The 8,946-nt window shown below is 38.7% G+C and overlaps 1 protein-coding gene across 1 annotated transcript in view; it reads left to right on the top strand.

Annotated features, from left to right (window-relative positions):
* tbl1x (transducin beta like 1 X-linked) overlaps positions 1-8,946 on the top strand; it is a 20,692-nt gene continuing 11,746 nt past the window's right edge. The window contains exon 1 of the mRNA XM_005723591.1: positions 1-377. The gene's annotated coding sequence lies outside the window, so the exon portion shown is untranslated. The remainder of the gene's footprint in view (positions 378-8,946) is intronic.

Below are 8,946 nucleotides of genomic sequence, written 5' to 3'. Positions count from 1 at the left end.
AGTCTCTCTCTCCTTGCCGTTTAGCGCTCGCTGCTGTCTCTTTCTGCTCCTGTTCTCAGTGAACGGTGAGGGTGAAACTCTACAGAGAGTAGCCTGCAGCCTCAGCCACAGAAACTCGGGTTTATTCCAACTTTACCGCCAGTTGTGCGTGTGTGTGCGCGCGTGCGTGCGTGTCTGGGTGAACACGCTTTGTTAGCACAGCAAATTTAGCCGGCAGTGAGTCACACACACACTCACACCCGCGGTCGGAACTTGAAATGTGACGGTAATCAAAATGGGAGGAAAGTCGTAGCTAGCTCGCTGAAGTTGGAGGTTCTCCTTGTGGAAGAAGAAGGAAGAGGTGGCGGCGGACACCACGAGTTCACTCACAATAAAAGGTAAGCTAAGTAAAGGTCGAGTGGCACTGTTTTGGGAAGCACTGCATTCAGGCTGCTTGTGCGTTTATGTGGGTTAAAAGCAAAGAGGATAATGACTTTGAGAAATTGGTGATTACGGCGTTGATTAGGAGGATACTTGCCGGCACAAAGCTTAGTCACCCATTGACTCCACACGTGTGTTGAAATTCCCGTTTGCGCCTTTTAATTTAGCCTCTTTTGTTCATGATTTTTCAAACAGCCTACTTTTCTGCTACATTGTTGTTTTTCTTAAAGAAACATACTCATGCTTAACCTTATGTAGCTGACCTGTGGACTACTTTTACTAAACCGACTTAAGTTTTAGAGGTTCAAGGTTGTCCCATTGTGGTGACTGATTAGTTTGTCTACTTTGGTGGAAATGTGCTACTGAAGTCAAACAACATTAAGCTGCACTTTAGGTCATTTTGTTTGAGCTAAAGCATGAATGATACATATTTATATTGTCATGCAGACTTAGGAAGCGCATGTGTGGGGGAGGGGAGAGAAATTCAACTGTACTAGACAGTGCCACCAGTTTCAAGGGCCAGTTCATGCTCTTGTATAACTCCAGTTTTAAATTGTTACTGTTAAGCTTATGACCTTCTACCATGCAGCACAGCACAGGCAGACGCTTTTAGAGAAACTCTGCTGTGTAGGAAGGAATATAAATTGTGATAATGCATGTCTACATAACGCTCAACAAGCACAGACTACATTAGGAGAGAAATGAGAGATTGAGAAACGTGGTTTGACCTGCCTTTTAAGACTCTAAATAGTGCCTGGAATGATGGGATACAGCTTCAACAGTCTTGTCTGCCTTAAGAGAATCAAAGTGCATCTTAATCCAGGTTATTCCAAGTTTTGGCCTTCTCCCAGTTGAATATATCCAAGATAATTAAAAACAAGGATAAACATTGACTTCTTTTAATTAAGAGGATAGGCTCTATGCCATGTGGACCAGTCATGCTTTTGTACCGGTTCACCAAGAAGAGAAACAAAAATGTTAATGTTGCTATATAAAAAAGATTCAGATGCCAGGACTGGCTAAAACCCCTGCTATTTAAATTCTGTAACCTGATTCTACTTCAGTGGCCCACATAAGTAATGTCAATGTGATGCTCCCATTTCTTGTTGACCTAGTGGCAGTATTTGAATGTTATTTGATCTCAATACGAGTTACATATTTTCTGGGATTTTTTGCTGAACAGCCATGCCACAGCATGTCAGTTCCCTTTAGGGCAGGACTCCAACACAGCCACCCTACAACAGGAATTTTCTTCTGTTTTAACCTCTCCATTGTTGGTTCATAAATTTATTTATTTATTTATTTTTTGGCATTGGGTGATTATCTTGTGTCATAAACCAACCTCTCCTAAGCTTGAGGTTGTTGATCTCAATCATGCCATTCTCTTGTAAATTTTCTTATTACTGTGTCAATTTCATTGTTACTTCAAGCACTGTAAGGCGGGGTGGCCAATTAATTTTCCCAAGAGGCCACATGAGAAACTAGGAGTGTTATGGAAGGCTAAACTCAGTTTTGTTTATCACTTTTTGAACTGCTAGCAGTAAGAGTAAATGTCACAGTTGGGCCTTAATTGTGGCCTTTGAAGTAAAAATGTCCCAATCCATAATACTACCTCCACCATACTTCACAGTTGGTCTTAGTGTCATCCAGTGAATTTTTTTTTCTTCAAACCAAGGAGTTTCTGCTGGTTTTTTATTTATAGCAGCAGGAATGTCTACTTTTACTTAGAGACATTTTTTTATGATTTTGAATTTGCTGAACACCCAGGTCTATAAAAATGCTTTCCTTCCTTTTCTTGCATTTTCCATTTCTATAATGGTTTTTCCAAGGTCCTGTGAAATTTGAGGCATAGTTCACATGAAGAAGTCTGGGTTTTTTTTGTTTTTGTTTTTTTTTCTTCCTTCTTTTTTTAACTAGACTTTTTTTGAGGCTACAGTTTAGTAGCTTCCCAATCCTCATTGATGACCTAATTTATAAGGAGGGGCACGTCTACAACGAACACTTATAATCTCATTTCCAGCCTGTACTGTGAATAGTTTATTTTATGTGCTTAATAGTTTACCTTGCAAATTTACCATACATATGGAGTGTGTGCACACTGGATAGTAATGCCAAATTATCATTAATTGTTTATGTAATGTCACTTACAAAGAGTAAGGGAAAAAAGAAAAGGTCTCATGTATGACTGGTGTGTAAAATGTTTGAGTGTCAAGCAGGATATTCTTTTAGATTGAGTTGTTTAAATGCACTTTCTTGCGCTGTGTTGTTTTCTAAAGATCTGGTTTGACGAGTGTCTTAAACAGTTTTTGCAACCAGCTGCTCCACTTCAGTCCAGTAGTTGGTGGGAATGTAGAAGACAACTGTGATGACTCAATATAAAGTAAGGGGTGGGCAACACTGCAACAACAGCGAACATGTAGGAGATTCAAGTCTTGCTGCAGTTTAATGTGATTTACTGCTTTAGAATTGGGGTCACTGAGTCAGTGCAGGAAGAGAGATGAGCAATAGAAGCAAAGTGAATTCAGAACACCCCAAATGCTGGACTTCAAGTAAATAAACTTGCAAGCTGTTGCTGAGATTGTCCGTGACTTTATTGAGGCTGAATTAAAATGCTACTCCAGCCAAATTTAATAACATCATTCACGCTATGTAAAATAATTTCTCCATAACCCAATCTAGACTGCTTACCGTGTGGTGAAAACCTGTCCTTTGTTGTATGAGTTGTGTTGAACTCTAATTACAGTAGTTACAAAAGTTACAGGTTCAGTGCCACCTGGTAAAAGAACACCAGGATTTAGTTTCAGTGTTTTGCCTGTATTAATCTCTAATGTTCAGCATTAGAATTAATACTCTATAAAGTATGAGTAATGATATAGACTTTAAATCCTTCTTTTCTTAGTGGATTTATCTGTCTTTTTATTTGGCGTTCCAATAAATTGACACAATTACCATTTGTACTGAATCCTCAGGGGGCATAGCCAAATAACATTGTTAGGCTGCTTTGTGACAGGATCTGAGATGAAAGGTGTTCTTTTTACCTTCCATGCAATACCTGGTCTTGTGTTTTAAAAGAAGAAAAAAAACCATCTCATGGCCTACAGTCTATGAAACATAATAGTTCAATTATTATTTTATTTTTTAACTTATTTATATCTAACTACTGTAAGAAAACATCAGATCCACAGTGCAATGAGACTGTATTAAAAACAGAAATGTATTCCCTCTTCATAAGTAGGGCAAGGAAGTCCTGTGTGTCAGCCTTGTGGTGCTGCAAATCTCTTCACTGGGCTGTCCAAATATTTCTGTAGCAGTATTTATTTATGATAGACCATGGGGGAAGGTGGGCCATTCTCTCCCTTCAAAAGAGACATGCAGTTTCAGTGGCGACCAGCCAACTGGTGCACTGGTGGTTACTCTAAAATAACTGCCATACAAGTACTGACTAGTTGAAGGCTGTAGTTATTTATTTGGACATCATTTGGTGTTAGGGTGGTGCTGTTTATCATTGTGTGAGCTACAGCCTATGGTGTCTTCCCTCTGTCCCTACTTAGAATAAAAGTAGAGCAAGTATATATCCCTTTAGGCATCTGTTAAAAATTTAAGTATTAATGTTTAGCGCTTTTCAATTGTAGGCAGATGATCACATCTCTTAAGTGTGACTTGCTTGATTTTTTTTTTCTTAGTTTTTTTTTTTTTTGTTACTTTTTAGAAGGATGAATGAAGAAATAGTTGGTGGATGACTTTTCAGGAAGTTGTGCAAGCACATACTTGCCAGAGTGGGAAAGTTCTTTACTGATGGTCATATTGTGTTTTTTTGCCTACGTCTTAATCTTCATCCTGAGTCAGCCACGTAAGCTTATCTTATCTTTTGTGGAGCAATCAGTGTAGTTATGCATGCAAAGTATGTCATCATCATCTTAGCCACTCCGTGCTACATCATTTAACAAAGACTTGTGCACCTTTTGGAAACTGGGCTTAAATATTGATTGAATATTGCAATTTGATATGTGAGAGAATCCCCTGCTTATGATGGATTCACAGTTGTTTCTGAATTATATTTTATTTATTTATTTAAAAAAATCAGCATCTGTATGTTTTTGGTTTGTTTGTTTTTTTAAAATCTCTTTATAATTCCAGTCACTTGAAAGGCTGTAATTCAAACTTTGCAGTTGCTTGGGCTTCTGGGTTTGCAGTATGCTGGTGGAATCCCTGCAGTATATGTGTGCATGCTTGGGTTTTGTCAGTAACACTGAAAGTCCACAGTTCTCAAAAGGACTGGATGATGTTAGGGCTGTTAGAATTGGCCAAAAAAGACATTTCGTTATTCCTTTATCAAAATCCACTCAGGTTCAAACCATTATTGCATATTAGACGTATCTGCAGCATGTCTGCAAGCAGGCATACCACTACAATGAGACATCATGTCTTACATAGTTATTTTATTTAACGTTGTTTATTTTTAGATTGATTTGAGTGCAAATCACACTTGAGCTCAGCTGTGAACTCCATGCCATCAAAACCACATGGTTGTTACAGAATTATTCACTCTTGTCAGACCCTGGACTTACATTTCATTTTCAGTCACTGATAGTGACAAGCTGTAACTTCTGTCCATGCTTTTAGGTTGTCTGCTGGTGTAGTGCAAAATGTAAGGATCCTGATGACTGAATTTAGCCTCTAGTAGTTAGAGCTATAAAGAAGTTTGAAAAACTAAATTAAAATAATCAGGGAAATGTTGTGACTTAACACATTAAGATTTACCTTATTGTGGTAGGCTTAATTGTTTGCTCCCTGTATTTCCTTGCACCAGCAGCTGTGTGTCTGAAATCTGAAGCAGCAAGCAGCTCTGCTGTTTCCACTCTGCCACTGTGCAACATTGTGGGTAAATATTTCCACATTAACAGTCCTGTTCCCAGCTGCTGGGTCTAAAAACTTTACTGGTAGAAACTCTGCATTGCATTATGTGTGGCTTGCAAGATAAGACAAATGGCACAACAGTGTTGCTTGTCGTTTTTGTTTTTCCAAAGAATCTTATTTATTTGTATGTATTTTATAGTTAGATTATATTGATTATATAATCCAATTTAGAGTACTTGTTGACAGCCTCATGTTATGTAGGTTAGTTCATTCAACTAGCCAACATCCACCTCATAATAAGTGATTTCCATTTTATTTGTGGAGGTGGTGTGTAGGTGCTTGGGCCAGGTGGGCTGTCAGCCATGTACCACAATGTTGGAAACTTGCATTAAGGTGAAAGGTATCTCTCTTGCTCTCTCTGTGGGCTGGCAATAGTAGTGCTGCAACAGCAGCACTGTCTTTGTGGACAACAGCTGTTCAGTGAGGTAGCTTTATGCAGAGATTGAGGCAGGCATTATGGCTCGAGCATCACACCAGTGCCATTTTAATGCCATTACAATTAGAGCAGGGCGATATGACCAAAAATATTTATCACGATATAGATCTGAAAATTTGCGATAACGATATAACTGATGATAATTGATACTAGACAAAATACTTTACAACTCCACAATTTTATTAGTGCAAAAAAACCCCATCAATGTATTTTCACTTAAACAAGCAGCTGTTTTTTGCATTAAAGTTATATAAAAATGTAACAGTACAAATGCAAATTCCTTGCTGACAGTTTAACCAAAAGGCATTTCCAGTGGAAATTGGCCGACATATCCTCAGCATAACGATGTATAATATCCACAAAACTTAAAAAGAGCTTATACACATGCAATACGGTAATATTATGTTGAAGCACCATACGTATCCCTCCCGAGGCTCCTGCCTACGATAGCTGTAATGCTCCAACAATCCATCAAGTGGTGCGGGTTTGTAGCTTAGCAAAATCGTACTAAAACATTTGACAGATTTTCGAGCACTGTGTACCACATAAAATCGTTTTGAGGTCAGTAAACACAACCAGAATTCAAACATAAGGCACACGGGATTATAAGGGGCACTGTCGATTTTCAGAAAAATCAAATGATCGATTTTTAAGTGTGCCGTATTTTCCAAAAAAAAAAAAAAAACCGGTAATAATGACGGTCCGCTAGCATGCTCCACCAAAAATAGTGCTTTGTTATGTATCTGACAGACGAAAGCTAAACCAGTTCCACACCACTGAAGTTGCAGCATTTTTACAAACCAATTCTGGTTCATCCGTTTCATTCAACGATCCGCTTTCGCCCTTGTCATTCTCCGTCGCCGCCGTGCCTTTTTCGCCATGTGCGTATGAAAACAAAGGCACTGCGCATGCGCATTTTACCCATATTCTATCGCGATATTTCATTTTCTTGTCATTGCCCAACATTATACCGGTATTACCGTGAACGGTATGATATGTCCTAATTACAATATCATAGAGAGAAACCCAGTGATTTTCTTTGAGCAAGCATGTGGTGACAGCGGGGATGGAGGGGGGAAAAAAGCTTTCACTTGAAGCTTGACACTAGAAGCGAAGATAGAAAAGAAGACTACAGGGAAACGACAAACACTGAGCTCAGAGGGCTTGTATCTGAAGACCAGGAGCGTGCAGCTCTGAGTCCAGAGATCCCTGCAGAAAGACACAATGAGAGAGGACATGTAGAGGAACAAAGAAGCACAAACTACAGATGGTAGAAGGCAGAAAGTTAATGCATGCAACTCTGACATTTAAATGCACGCCAACTGAAAGCCTTAATAAAGGCATTCAAAAAACCAGAATAGAGTTGAGGTGATGCTAAGTGCATCATGCAGCAGCTGGATGTATATGCAGCAGTATTTAAGATCAGTTTTTATTACACAGCAATAGCAGTGTTTAGTTTTTTGTTTTCTTCGTTTATGCTTAAAATTGCAACAGGATATCGCAATAAGACAATTTCATAGTTTTGGCCAAGAAGCAAAAATGAATGTACTTCTGTAAAATGTGGTAGTAGTATTCTGTGACTGTCTATAATTGTGTGTATTTCCATGACCCATATACTCATGCGGTTGCAAGAGGAAACCCTAAAATGTCCCAAACTTTTATTGCTCGTGTGCAGTCAGTTGTTCAGCATGGAAGATGCTGTGTGGAGGACACAGACAAAGGGAAATCTTTGGTGTGTTGCTGTTAGTGTTACACGGTGTAAATGCTGGCTAAAGAAGCAGCCGTGAGATGGCTTAGAATGAAGATCAGTTTTTCAGCACGCTTGTCTGACTTGTTTGCTTGACCCTGATGTCAGATGGAAGGAAAGCTCAAGGAGAGTGGGGGTATTTAGGGTGGCATGAGCAGCTGTTGACAGAGAAGCAAGAGCCTTTGGTCACCATAGCAACACTTGTATTGCCCACACTGGTGTGTCTCGGTGTTTACAGCTCATTTGTGCTATCCTCATTTTGATGAAGAAAAAGAAATGCCTTGCAGAGGCCTCTGAAATGACTACTAACTTGTTAAGGATTCTTTATTACTATTGAATAAATACACAAACGCTATAATGGTTACTTTTTTTTTTTCGGGTAGTGAAATAGTGTTTATGCAAAAGCTTGTTAAGACATACTGTACACTCCCATAGAGATGTAATACTTTCAGTTCCTGTCAGTGGTGTAGACAATGGCTGCATTTGCGTAATGTCAACACAGCCGAAACACTTCCAAATGCTCTATTCATTATTCATTTAGGCGTTTATTATCAGACGTGCAGATAATTCACTCTCCGCTTTGCTTGGTATGCACTGGCCTAGATGTAAAACCACATAAATTTGTGAAGTTCTAACTGAGCAATGGGAAAGGTGGATTTTTATGTTGTTTGTGTGCTGCCTTCAGCATGAAGGGAAAAAACAACAACCTTTGTGTCCCAGAATCTTCTCCACACAATGTACTTATTCGCCACCCACCCCCACAAAGCCATATACACAGGCATGCCCCACAGTGACTAGTTCTCGATACGCTTGTGTGATTGTATGTATGAAAGAAGCTTATCTGGAGACGCCAAATTAATAGCTTACCAGTAACCTGGTTATTTTGTCTTCAGTGTAGCTTGTCAGTAATCAGATTTATTTCCAGTTCCATGCTGTATGCTTTTAAACTAATCCGATATTGTAACATTTTAATATATGCAATAATTTGTTGTACTTGCAAGACAAAATGATGCATCTGTCATCAGCCAAAATGACCAAAATCATTTAGGCAAGAATGTGCCTAGGTGTGGGCAGGTTGTTTCATGTAGTGGATAAAAAGCTGTTAAGAATGATTAGAGTAATATAGCACTTTTTATTTTTAAGGAATAAATATGCTACATTTTGACTTAACAGTAGTTAATAATTTTGTAACGTGTGAGAGAGATGGATGGATGATCTCATTTAGATGTTTTTACTAGAAATAATCAGTCATTTTAGCCCTCTTCTGTTATAAAATTAAAGCAGTTTTAGAGTGTACTCTTTGATGATGAAAATACAGATTCATCTTCTTTTGAGTCATATGCTCTGTTTATTAAAATAATTGATGTTTTGCTCTCTTATGGTTACAAATGTAGGGTCTGCGCTAATAGAGAAGACACCTGGGAAT

Source organism: Pundamilia nyererei, unplaced genomic scaffold, assembly GCF_000239375.1.
Source record: "Pundamilia nyererei isolate P.nyererei 1_Seehausen unplaced genomic scaffold, PunNye1.0 scaffold00009, whole genome shotgun sequence".
NCBI lineage: Eukaryota > Metazoa > Chordata > Actinopteri > Cichliformes > Cichlidae > Pundamilia > Pundamilia nyererei.
Note: the sequence above shows the minus strand (reverse complement) of the source record. Positions and strands in the feature narration are given on the sequence as shown.